At 43.1% G+C, this 13,550-nt stretch overlaps 1 non-coding gene across 1 annotated transcript; it reads left to right on the top strand.

Annotated features, from left to right (window-relative positions):
* Nucleotides 1–10,987: 10,987 nt before the first annotated feature.
* Nucleotides 10,988–11,060, top strand: trnaa-ugc (transfer RNA alanine (anticodon UGC)). The gene has a single exon. It is a non-coding gene; the product is annotated as a tRNA-Ala (tRNA).
* The last annotated feature ends 2,490 nt before the right edge of the window (nt 11,061–13,550 follow it).

The following is a 13,550-nucleotide window of genomic DNA, read 5'->3' as shown; positions in this document are numbered from 1 at the left end:
TCAAATAAATTTAAAATGGAGATAGACATTTTCCTAGCAGATAAGGGAATTAGGGGGTACGGGGAGAGGGCAGGGAAGTGGACGTGAGTCTAGATTCAGATCAGCCATGATCCTATTGAATGGCGGATCAGGCCCGAGGTGCCGTATGGCCTAGTCCTGCTCCTATTTCTTATGTTCTTATGTTCTTAACTGTTAACCATATTTCCTTTTGCACATTGTATTTTAGGAACCTCGTTTAAAATATGAATTGCTAATGAAAGCAGAAATCTTGGGGCAACTTGTTAAAAAAATTAACAGGATTGGTCACAGCACAGCATAAAATACTGGCGAATGTAACTTTTCCGCCAGGGGTCGAACCGGGTACTGCGTCGCGTCTGAGGTGGACGTGACAACCGCTACACTACGAAAAACTCTGCATCGCTGCTCGCAGAAAACAGAATCAATAGTGAACAAAATATCACACGGTGCTCATTTTCAGATTCAATGCAGTCAACGTTTACATCAAGTGAAATATTTTTTTAGTGAAATGATGTGGAAGTATGTGTTACTCGTATTTGTGCCTCTAATTAAATGTTGTGGCGTCTGACTCCCGGTCATGTCTGTTCTTCCTCTGTTGATACAGAAAGTAGGGATGTCGTTGACCAGACTGCACTGCGGCTGATTTTGTGAGCTCATCCTTTATATTGAGCGATGCTGTTTAAGGTGAACCAATCAGCACAGAGGGAGTTCACTGGTCAGTTCCCCTGTGGAGAAGGCATGTGTACAGAAGTTCCCGTAGTGTGGTGGTTTTCACGCTAGCTTTGCACGCGAAAAGTCCCCGGTTGCAGCCCTGGCGGGAACATTATGTTTAAACTTGCTGTGGTTGAACAGCCAGCGGGTTTATTCCGAATGGCAAAAGAAAATTGCTGTAAATCTGAAATAGAAACGGAAAATGCTGGAAATTATCAAGAGGTCAGGCAGCATCTGTGGATAAAAATACAGAGTGAACCTTTCAGGTCAATTAACCATCGTTAGAACTGGGAACGGGAGAGATGTATGGTGAGATTATTCTCTTGTCAATAGAGCTACAGCGGCTTCTCTCTTATTCTTTAATTTTTCTTTACTTCACTTCACTAATCAGATACATTTGAGCGAGAGAAAACGGACCCACAGTGAGGCTCATTTCATCTTTTGTTCCCTTTTAATCCCTGGAATCTCTGATGCCCTGAAGTTCAGAAATGTAATTCATTAATCTGCAGGGTGGCCGTCAGTAAGAAGCCTTTTCCGTCTGGATCCGGGAGAGGAGCGCGTTTAGGCTCAAGATTGCTGCTACTGTCCATAGATTTTTGTGGATAAAGGTATTACGGGTTCCGGAAACAAAGCGGGTAAATGAAGTGATGATACAGCCCAGTCCTGATCTAATTGATTTGCGCAACAGGCTCGAAGGGCTGAATGGCCTCCTCCTGTTCCTATGGAGTCGATGCAATGCACCCGAGTGCTGGCGTGTTTCCGGTGTGCAGTGGTTATCGCATTCCGCTAACACACGAAAACTCAACGGTTCGAAAGTGGGTGGAGGCAATTTAATGCCTTTTCTCCATTCAAGTTTAGTAAATATGAAAACTAGAATAATTTGCATGCTTGTTTCAGTATAAGTAAAATACGCATTGACAGGCGAATTATACCTTTCAAATGGCAGCGTTACAAGGAGTGAAGTAATTCTCAATGATATTTCCCATATAGGACACAGATAGCGGGATTTAAGGAGGATTTGGGCAAAGTTAGCACTGATTTAGGGAATCTCCCCTCGCGTGTCGATGACTAAAGAGATCGGTCATATTTTATTTAAAAATTGAGGCTGAGAAGTTTCTCATTGAGAATATGGAAGCAGAAAAATAAAGATTAATAGGAAAACATAAGTTCAGCGACAGGATTCATATTGCAGTTTCAATCGTTCCAACTGTGTGTCCTTTCAATAAGTAATATAAAAGCGCGGCTGTAAAAATGTCCACACCATGTTATGATTCAGGAAACTGAGACGGGAGTAGAAATAGAGAAATAAAAGCACATGGATATAGAGAAGAGGAAGAGAGAAGGGGAAAATACTGTTTCCACGCAGAACTAATGCCGGGACTCCTCTGCTGCGCCTGGGGCGGCCTCCTGCAGCCCGGATACATTAACGTCCTAACAGCTCATTAACTGTAGGAGTGGGACCGGGCGGCGCTTCAGAAGACAGGTCGAAAAGGCAAAGACACTGTCTCGATCTCAGGTGCTCTGATCATGAAGAATAGCCACACACACAAATTCTTTTATCAATGGTTAGATCCTCACTCGGCTAGGTTTGAACCAGCGTTCTCGGGGTCCGATTTTCACTTCGGTGGTTGTTTAAATTTCCGAGAAGTCCGCGGTTCAAATCACAAAGGAGCGCTCGTTTTGCCGCCACTATTGGAAGTTGAATCTTTTGCAATCACCATTAAATAACCGATTACCATAATTTACAGAATGAAAGAAAGGCGAAACACACTTCAATAACGCATTTTGCCCTTTGTAATTAATGAACTGTTTACCATATTTCATTTTGCACATTGTATTTTAGGAACCTCGTTTAAAATTATCATTGCTTATGAAAGCAGAAATCTGGGGCAACTTTTTTTTTAATTAACCGGATTGGTCAATTCACAGCATAAACTGCTGGCGAATGTAACCTTTCCACCAGCAGTCGAACCGGATACTTGTCGCTTCTGACGTGAACGTGACAACCGCTACACTACGAAAAACTCTGCGTCACTGCTCGCAGAGAATAGAATCAATAGTGAACAAAATATCGCACGGTGCTGATTTTCAGATACAATGCAGTCAACGTTTACATCAAGTGAAATAATTTTTTAGTGAAATGATCTGGAAGTATGTGTTACTCGTATTTCTGCCTCTAATTAAATGTTGTGGCGTCTGACTCCCGTTCATGTCTGTTCTTCCTCTGTTGATAAAGAAAGGAGGGCTGTCGTTGACCAGACTGCACTGCGGCTGGTTTTGTGAGCTCATCCTTCATATTGAGTGATGCTGCTTAAGGTGAACCAATCAGCACAGAGGCAGTTCACTGGTCAGTGCCCCTGTGCAGAATGCATGTGTGCAGCGGTTCCCGTAGTGTAGTGGTTATCACGTTCGCTTTACACGCGAAAGGTGCCCGGGCGGGAACATTATTTTTAATACTCGCTGTGGATGAACAACCAGCGGGTTTGTTCCGAATGACAAAAGATAATTACTGTAAATCTGAAACGGAAAATGCTGGAAATCATCAAGAGGTCAGGCAGTATCTGTGGATAAAGATACAGAGTGAACCTTTCAGGTCAATTACCCAGCGTTAGAACTGGGAACGGGAGAGATGTATGGTGAGAGTATTCTCCTGTCAATAGGGCTAAGCGGCTTCTCTCTTATTATTTAATTTTTCTTTATTTCACTTCACTAATCAGATACATTTGAGTGAGCGAAAACTGACCCACAGTGAGGCCCATTTCATCTTTTGTTCCCTTTTAATCCCTAGAATCTCTGATGCCCTGAAGTTCAGTAATGTAATTCATTAATCTGCAGGGTTGCCGTCAGTAAGAAACCTTTTCTGTCTGGATCCGGGAGAGGAGCGCGTTTAGGCTCAAGATTGCTGCTAGTGTCGATAGATTTTTGTTTATAAGGGTATTAAGGGTTACGGAAACAAAGCGGGTAAATGAAGTGATGATACAGACCAGTCCTGATCTAATTGAATGGCGCAACAGGCTCGAGGGGCTGAATGGCCTCCTCCTGCTCCTATGGAGTCGATGCAGTGCACCCGAGTGCTGGAGTGTTTCCGGTGTGCAGTGGTTATCGCATTCCGCTAACACACGAAAGCTCAACGGTTCTAAAGTGGGTGGAAGCAATTTAATGCCTTTTCTCCATTCAAGTTTAGTAAATATGAAAACTGGAATAATTTGCATGTTTGGTTCAGTAGAAATAAAAGACGCATTGACAGGCGATTTATACCTTTCAAATGGCAGCGTTACAGTGAGTGAAGTAATTCTCAATGATATTTCCCTTATAGGACACAGATAGCGGGACATTAAGGAGGATTTGGGGAAAGTTGGCGCTGATTTAAGGAATCTCCCCTCGCGTGTCGCTGACTAAAGAGGTCGGTCATATTTAATTTAAAAATTGAGGCTGAGAAGTTTCTCATTGAGAATGTGGAAGCAGAACAATAAAGATTAATAGGAAAACACAAAGTCAGCGACAGGGTTCAAATTGCAGTTTCAAACGTTCCAACTGTGTGTCCTTTCAATAAGTAATATAAACGCGCGTCTGTAAAAATGTCCGCACCATGTTATGATTCAGGAAACTGAGACGGGAGTAGAAATAGAGAAATAAAAGCACATGGATATAGAGAAGAGGAAGCGAGAAGGGGATAATACTGTTTCCACGCAGAACTAATGCCGGGACCCCTCTGCTGCGCCTGGGGCGGCCTCCTGCAGCCCGGATACATTAACGTCCTAACAGCTCATTAACTGTAGGAGTGGGACCGGGCGGCGCTTCAGAAGACAGGTCGAAAAGGCAAAGACACTTTCTCGATCTCAGGTGCTCTGATCATGAAGAATAGCCACACACACAAATTCTTTTATCAATGGTTAGATCCTCACTCGGCTCGGTTTGAACCGGCGTTCTCGGGGTCCGATTTTCGCTTCGGTGGTTGTTTAAATTTCCGAGAAGTCCGCGGTTCAAATCACAAAGGAGCGCTCGTTTTGCCGCCACTATTGGAAGTTGAATCTTTTGCAATCACCATTAAATAACCGATTACCATAATTTACAGAATGAAATAAAAGCGAAACACACTTCAATAACGCATTTTGCCCTTTGTAAGTAATGAACTGTTTACCATATTTCATTTTGCACATTGTATTTCAGGAACCTGGTTTAAAATATTCATTGCTTATGAAAGCAGAAATCTGGGGCAACTTTTTTTTAAATTAACAGGATTGGTCAATGCACAGCATAAACTGCTGGCGAATGTAACTTTTCCGCCAGCAGTCGAACCGGGTACTTGTCGCTTTTGACGTGAACGTGATAACCGCTACACTACGAAAAACTCTGCGTCACTGCTCGCAGAGAATAGAATCAACAGTGAACAAAATATCACACGGTGCTCATTTTCAGATACAATGCAGTCAACGTTTACATCAAGTGAAATAATGTTTTAGTGAAATGATGTGGAAGTATGTGTTACTCGTATTTGTGCCTCTAATTAAATGTTGTGGCGTCTGACTCCCGTTCATGTCTGTTCTTCCTCTGTTGATAAAGAAAGGAGGGCTGTCGTTGACCAGACTGCACTGCGGCTGGTTTTGTAAGCTCATCCTTTATATTGAGTGATGCTGTTTAAGGTGAACCAATCAGCACAGAGGGTGTTCACTGGTCAGTTACCCCGTGTAGTGGTTATCACGTTCGCTTTATACGCGAAAAGTTCCGGTTCGCGCCCGGGCGGGGACATTATGTTTTAACTTGCTGTGGATGAACAGGCAGCGGGTTTGTTCCGAATGACAAAAGAAAATTGCTGCAAATCTGAAATAGAAACAGAAAATGCTGGAAAATATCAAGAGGCCAGGCAGTACCTCTGGATAACGATACAGAGTGAACCTTTCGGGTCAATTAACCATCGTTAGAACTGGGAATGGAAGAGATGTATGGTGAGATTATTCTCTTGTCAATAGGGCTAAGCGGCTTCTCTCTCATTCTTTAATTTTTCTTTATTTCACTTCACTAATCAGATACATTTGAGTGAGCGAAAACTGACCCACAGTGAGGCCCATTTCATCTTGTGTTCCCTTTTAAACCCTGGAATCTCTGATGCCCTGTAGTTCAGAAATATAATTCATTAATCTGCAGGGTGGCCGTCAGTAAGAAACCTTTTCTGTCTGGATCCGGGAGAGGAGCGCGTTTAGGCTCACAATTGTTGCTACTGTTGATAGATTTTTGTGGATAAGGTTATTAAGGGTTACGGAAACAAAGCGGGTAAATGAAGTGATGATACAGCCCAGTCCTGATCTAATTGAATGGCGCAACAGGCTCGAGGGGCTGAATGGCCTCCTCCTGTTCCTATGGAGTCGATGCACAAAGGAAGTTGGCTGCGGTTATTGGAGGTCATTCATCTCAATCACATGATATCACTACAGGAGTTCCTCAGGACAGCGTCCTAGGCCCAACCATCTTCAGCTGTTTCATCAATGACCTTCCCTCCATCATAAGGCCAGAAGTGGGGATGTTCACTGATGATTGCACACTGTTCAGCACCATTCAAGACTCGTCAGATACTGACGCAGTCTGTGTCCATATGCAGCAAGACCTGGACAACATTCAGACTTGGCTGGCAAGTGGCAAGTAACATTCGCACCACACAAGTGCTAGGCAATGACCATCTCCAACAAGCGAGACTCTAACCATCTCCCCTTGACAGTCAATGGCATTACCATCGCTGAATCCCCCACTATCAACATCCTGGGGGTAACCATTGATCAGAAACTGAACTGGACCAGCCATATAAATACTGTGGCTACAATAACAGGCCAGAGGCTGGGAATTCTGCGGCGAATGTCTCACCTCCTGACTCCCCAAAGCCTTTCCACCATCTACAAGGCACAAGTCAGGAGTGTGATGGAATACTCTCCACTGCACTGCGGCTGATTTTGTGAGCTCCTCCTTTAGATTGAGTGATGCTGTTTAAAGTGAACCAATCAGCACAGAGGGAGTTCACTGGTCAGTTCCACTGTGTAGCAGGGTTGTACATCGTGCTTCCCGCAGTAGTGTAATGGTTATCACATTCACTTTACACTGGTTAAAGGTCCCCAGTTCGAACCCGGGCGGGAACGTTATGTTTAAACTTGCTGTGGATGAACAGCCAGCGTTTTTTTTTTTTTATTATTCATTGATGGGATGTGGGCGTCGCTGGCTAGGCCTGCATTTTGTTCCCATCCCTAATTGCCCTTGAGAAGATGGCGGTGAGCCGCCTTCTTGAACCTCTGCAGTCCATATGGTGAAGGTGCACCCACAATGCTGTTAGGAAGGGAGTACCAGGATTTTGGCCCAGCAACAGGGAAGGAACCCGGGCGGGAACATTATGTTTAAACTTACTAAACCAGCGGGTTTATTCAAAATGAAATGAGATGAGAAAATAAAATTACTGCAAATGCTCTAAGTCTGAAATAAAAAACGGAAAATGCTGGAAATTATCAAGAGGTCAGGCAGTATCTGTGAATAAAGAGACAGAGTGAATCTTTCACGTCAATTACCCATCGTTAGAACTGGGAAACGGGAGAGATGTATGGTGGGATTATTCTCTTGTCAATAGGGCTACAGCGGCTTCTCTCATATTCTTTAATTTTTCTTCATTTCACTTCACTAATCAGATAGCTTTGAGTGAGAGAAAACTGACCCACAGTGAGGCGCATTTCACCTTTTGCTCCCTTTTAAACCCTGGAATCTCTGACGCCCTGAAATTCAGAAATGTAATTCTTTAATCTGAAGGGTGGCCGTCAGTAAGAAACCTTTTCTGTCTGGATCCGGGGGTGCAGCTGGTTTCAGGCTCAAAATTGCCGCTACTGTCGATAGAATTTTGTTGGCTAGGGGTATTAAGAGTTACGGAACCAAAGTGGGTAAATGAAGGGAAGGTAGAGACCAGTCCGGATCTAATTAAATTGGCCAGAAAAAGCAGTAAACCTGAGGATTGGGAGCAGTTTAGGATTCAACGAAGGAGGACCAAGGGATTAATTAATAAGGGGAAAATTGAATATGAGAGCGAGCTTGAGGGGAACATAAAAAGTGACTGTAAAAGCTTTTATAGATATGTGAAGAGAAAAAGATTGGTGACGTCAAGCGTGGGACCTTTGCAGTCAGTATCAGGGGTATTTATAATGGGAAACAAAGAAATGACAGACCAATTATATACATATTTTGGTTCTGTCTTCACAAAGGAGGACACAAGTAACCTCCCAGAGATGTCGGGGAACATAGGGTCTGATGAAAGTGAGGAACTGAAATAAATCAGTATTTGTAGGGAAATGGTGTTAGGGAAATTGATGGGATTGAATGCGGTTAAATCCCCAGGGCCTGATAATCTACATCCTAGGGTACTTAAGGAAGTGGCCCTAGAAATAGTAGATGCATTGCTGAACATCTTCCAACATTCGATGGAATCTGGAACAATACCCATGGTTTGAATGGTAGCTAATGTTACCCCACTATTCTGAAAAGGTGGTAGAGAGGAAATGGGGAATTACAGACCGGTAAGCCTGACATCGGTGGTGGGGAAAATGCTGCCGTCCGTTATAAAAGATGTAAAACAGAGCACTTGGAAAACAGTGACGGGATCGGACAAAGTCAAAATGATTTTACAAAAGGTAAATCGTGCTTGACTAATCAGCTGGAATTTTTTGAGGATGTAACTGGTAAAATAGATAAGGGACAACGAGTGGATGTGGTGTATTTGGACTTTCAGAAGGCTTTTGATAAGGTCCCGCATAAGAGATTAGCGTGTAAATTTAAGGCACATGGGATTGGGGGCAAGGTATTGACTTGGATAGATAACTGGTTGGCAGACAGAAAGCAAAGTGTTGGAATAAATGGGTCTTTTTCCGAGTAGCAGGCAGTGACTTTGGGGTACCACAGGGATCGGTCCTTGGACCCAAGCTATTCACAATATATATTAATGATCTAGATAAGGGAGCTAGATGTGACATCTCCAAATTTGCAGACGACACAAAGCTGGGTGAGCGTGTGTGCTGTGAAGAGGATGCTGAGAAAATCCAGGATGATTTGGACAGGTTGGGTGATTGGGCAAAAGCATGGCAGATGCAATATAACGTGGAAAAATGCGAGGTTATCCATTTTGGTGGCAAAAACAGGAAGGCAGATTATTATATGAACGGCAAAAGATTGGGAGAAGGAGAAGTGCAACGAGACCTGGGTGTCCTGGTGCACCAGTCGCTGAAGGTAAGCATGCAGGTGCAGCAGGTGGTTAAGAAGGCAAATGGTATGTTGGCTTTCATAGCGAGAGGGTTTGAGTACAAGAACAAGGATGTCTTGCTGCAGTTGTATAGGGCCTTGGTGAGGCCACATCTTGAGTATTGTGTGCACTTTTGGTCACCTTATCTGAGGAAGGATGTTCTTGCCATGGAAGGAGTTCAGTGAACATTCACCAGGCTGATACCAAGAATGACGTATGAGGAGAGATTGGGTCGATTAGGCTTGTACTCGCTGGAGTTTAGAAGAATGGGAGGGTATCTCATTGAAACTTATAAAATTCTGACAGGACTGTACAGACTAGATGCAGGAATGACATTCCCGATGGTCGGGGAGTCCAGAACCAGGGGTCACAGTTGAAGGATAAGTTGTCGGCCATTTTGGACAAAAATTAGGAGAAATTTCTTCTCCCAGAGAGTGGTGAACCTGTGGAATTCTCGACCGCAGAAGGTAGTAGAAGCCAATTCAGTAAATATATTCAAGAAGGAGTTGGATATATTTCTTAAGGCTAAAGGTATCCAGGGGTATGGGGAGAAAGCAGGGACCGGGTACATAAATTGGATGATCAGCCATGATCACATTGAATGGTGGTGCAGGCTCGAAGTGCCGAATGGCCTACTCCTGCTCCTATCTTCTATGTTTCTATGAATGGCGCAACAGGCTCGAGGGGCTGAATGGCCTCCGCCTTTTCCTATGGAGTCGCTGCAATGCAATGCACCGAGTGCTGGAAAGTTTCTGGTGGGTATTGTTTATCGCATTCCGCCAAAACATGAACATTTAACGGTTCGAAAGTGGGTGGAGGCAATTTAATGCCTTTTCTCCATTCAAGTTTAGTAAATATGAAAACTGGAATAATTTGCATGTTTGGTTCAGTATAAATAAAATAGGCTTTGGCGGGCGAATTAAGCCATTCAAATGGCAGCGTCACAGTGAGTGAAGTAATTCTCAATGATATTTCCCATAAAGGACACAGTTTTGGTTGCGGTACTGTAAGGAGGATTTGGGGAAAGTTGGCGCTGATTTAGGGAATCTGCGGATTGAATGTCGCCCCTTGAAGAGGTGGGACTTATTTTATTTAAATATTGAGGCTCGGAACTTTCACACTGAGAATGTGGAAGCAGAACAACACAGATTAATAGACACATACAGAAAATGGTTATACAATAGTTACCTTATCACTCAGCTAGGTTTGAACCAGCGTTCTCGGGGTCCGATTTTCACTGCGGTGGTTGTTTAAATTTCCGAGAAGTCCGCGGTTCAAATCACAAACGAGCGCTCGTTTTGCCGCCACTATTGGAAGTTGAATCTTTTGCAATCACCATTAAATAACCGATTACCATAATTTACAGAATGAAAGAAAGGAGAAACACACTTCAATAACGCATTTTGCCTTTTGTAAGTAATGAACTGTTAACCATATTTCATTTTGCACATTGTATTTTAGGAGCCTCGTTTAAAATATTCATTGCTTATGGAAGCAGAAATCTGGGGCAACTTTTTTTTGAATTAACAGGATTGGTCAATGCATAGCATAAACTGCTGGCGAATGTAACTTTTCCGCCAGCAGTCGAAGCGGGTACTTGTCGCGTCTGAGGTGAACGTGACAACCGCTACACTACGAAAAACTCTGCGTCACTGCTCGCAGATAATAGAATCAGTAGTGAACAAAACATCAAACGGTGCTCATTTTCAGATTCAATGCAGTCAACGTTTACATCAAGTGAAATCATTTTTTAGTGAAATGATGTGGAAGTATGTGTTACTCGTATTTGTGCCTCTAATTAAATGTTGTGGCGTCTGACTCCCGTTCATGTCTGTTCTTCCTCTGTTGATAAAGAAAGGAGGGCTGTCGTTGACCAGACTGCACTGCGGCTGATTTTGTGAGCTCATCCTTTATATTGAGTGATGCTGTTTAAAGTGAACCAATCAGCACAGAGGGAGTTCACTGGTCAGTTCCCCTGTGCTGAAAATAAGGCATGCAGCGGTTCCTGTAGTGTAGTGGTTATCACATTCGCTTTGCACGCGAAAAGTCTCCGGTTCGAGCCCGGACGGGAACATTATGTTTAAACTTGCAGCGGATGAAATTCCAAATGACAAAGATAATTACTGTAAATCTGAAATAAAAAACGAAAAATGCTGGAAATTGTCAAGAGGTTAGGCAGTATCTGTGGATAAAGGTAGAAAGTGAACCGTTCAAGTCAATTACCCATCGTTAGAACTGGGAAACGGGAGAGATGTATGGTGAGATTATTCTCTTGTCAATAGGGCAACAGCGGCTTCTTTCTTATTCTTTATTTTTTCTTTATTTCACTTCACTAATCAGATACTTTTGAGTGAGAGAAATCTGACGCAGACGAAGGCCCATTTCATCTTTTGTTCCCTTTTAATCCCTGGAATCTCTGATGCCCTGAAGTTCAGAAATGTAATCCATTCATCTGCAGGGTGGCCGTCAGTAAGAAGCCTTTTCTGTCTGGATCCGGGAGTGCAGCTGGTTTCAGGCTCAAGATTGCCGCTACTGTCGATAGAATTTTGTTGGCTAAGGATATTAAGGGTTATGGAAACAAAGCGGGTAAATGGAGTGAAGATACAGACCAGTCCTGATATAATTTGATGACGGAGCAGGCTCCAGGGGCTGAATGGCCTCCTCCTGTTCCTATTGAGTCGATGCAATGCAATGCACCGAGTGCTGGAGAGTTTCCGGTGTGTAGTGGTTATCGCATTCCGCCAACACACGAAAACTCAACGGTTCGAAAGTGGGTGGAAGCAAATTGATGCCTTACTCCATTCAGGTTTAGTAAATATGAAAACTGGAATAATTTGCATTTTTGGTTCAGTATAAATAAAATACGCATTGACAGGCGAATTATGCCACTCAAATGGCAGCGTTACAGTGAGCGAAGTAATTCTCAATGATATTTCCCATATAGGACACAGTTTTGGTTGCGGTACTGTAAGGAGGATTTGGGGAATGTTGGCGCTGATTTAGGGAATCTCCGGCTCGCGTGTCGCTCCTTGAAGAGGTGGGACTTAATTTATTTAAAAATTGAGGCTCGGAACTTTCTCATTGAGAATGTGGAAGCAGAACAACACAGATTAATAGAAAAGCACAGGGTCAGTGACCGGATTCAAATTGCAGTTTCAGTCGTTCCGTCTGCGTCTCCTTTCAATAAGTAACATAGAAATCGCGTCTCTTAAAATGTCCCCACCATGTTATATTTCAAGAAATTGAGACACGGGGAATAAATACGAAAATAAAAGCACAGGGATATAGACAAGAGGAACAGAGGAGGGGAAAAATACTGACTCCTCTGCTGCGCCTGGGGTGGCCTCCTGCAGCCCGGATACATTAACGACCTAACAGCTCATTAAGAATAGCCACATACAGAAAATGGTTATACAATAGTTACCTCATCACACGGCTAGGTTTGAACCAGCGTTCTCGAGGTCCAATTTTCTCTTCGGTGGTTGTTTAAATTTCCGTGACGTCCGCAGTTCAAATCAAAAACTGTCCCTAATTTTGCGGCCACTATTGGAACTGCAGTTGAATCTTTAACAATCACCATTAAATAACCGGTTACCATAAATTACAGGATGACAGAAAGGCGAAAAAGACTCCAATAACGCATTTTGTCCTTTGTATGTAATGAACTGTTACCCATATCTCATTTTACACATTGTATTTTAGGAGTCCGATTTAAAATGTTCGTTGCTTATGACACCAGAAATCTGGGGAAACTTTTGTTAAAATTAACAGGACTGGTCACTGCACAGCATAAAATCCTGGCAAATGGAATGTTTCCACCCGGGCTCGAACCTGAGACTTTTTGCGTGCAAAGCAAAAGTGATAACCGTTACACTACAGAAGACTTTGCTTCACTGCTCACCGAGTATAGAATCAATAGTGAACAAAATATCCCATGGTGCTCATTTTCAGATCCAACGTGGTCAGCTTTTACATCAAGTGAAAAATGTTTCAGTGAAATGATTTGGAAGTATGTGTTACTCGTATTTGTGCCTTTACTTAAAGTTTGTGGCGTCTGACTCCGGTTCATGTCTGTTCTTCCTCTGTTGATAAAGAAAGGAGGGCTGTCGTTGACCAGACTGCACTGCGGCTGATTTTGTGAGCTCATCCTTTATATTGAGTGATGCTGTTTAAGGTGAACCAATCAGCAGAGGGAGTTCACTGATCAGTTCCCCTGTGTTGAAGGGGTGCACAAAGTAGTTCCTGTAGAGTAATGGATATCACGTTCGCTTTGCGAAAAGTTTCTGGTTCGATTCTGGGCGGTAACATTATTGATTAAACTTGCTGTGGATGAACAACCAGCGGGCTCATTCCAAATGACAGAAGAAAGTTACTGCAAATTCTATATATCTGAAGGAGAAACGGGAAATTCTCAGGAGTTTAGGCAGTATCTGTGGATAAAGATACACAGTGAACCTTTCAAGTCGATTACCCTTCGTTAGAGCTGGGAAACGAGAGAGATGTATGGGTAATTTATTCTCCTGTTAATAGGGCTACAGCGGCTTTTTAATTGTTCTTTATTTCA

This window comes from Somniosus microcephalus, unplaced genomic scaffold (genome assembly GCF_052327205.1).
Source record: "Somniosus microcephalus isolate GS21.2 unplaced genomic scaffold, FLI_Smic_1.0 unresolved_chr4, whole genome shotgun sequence".
Classification (NCBI taxonomy): domain Eukaryota; kingdom Metazoa; phylum Chordata; class Chondrichthyes; order Squaliformes; family Somniosidae; genus Somniosus; species Somniosus microcephalus.
Note: the sequence above shows the minus strand (reverse complement) of the source record. Positions and strands in the feature narration are given on the sequence as shown.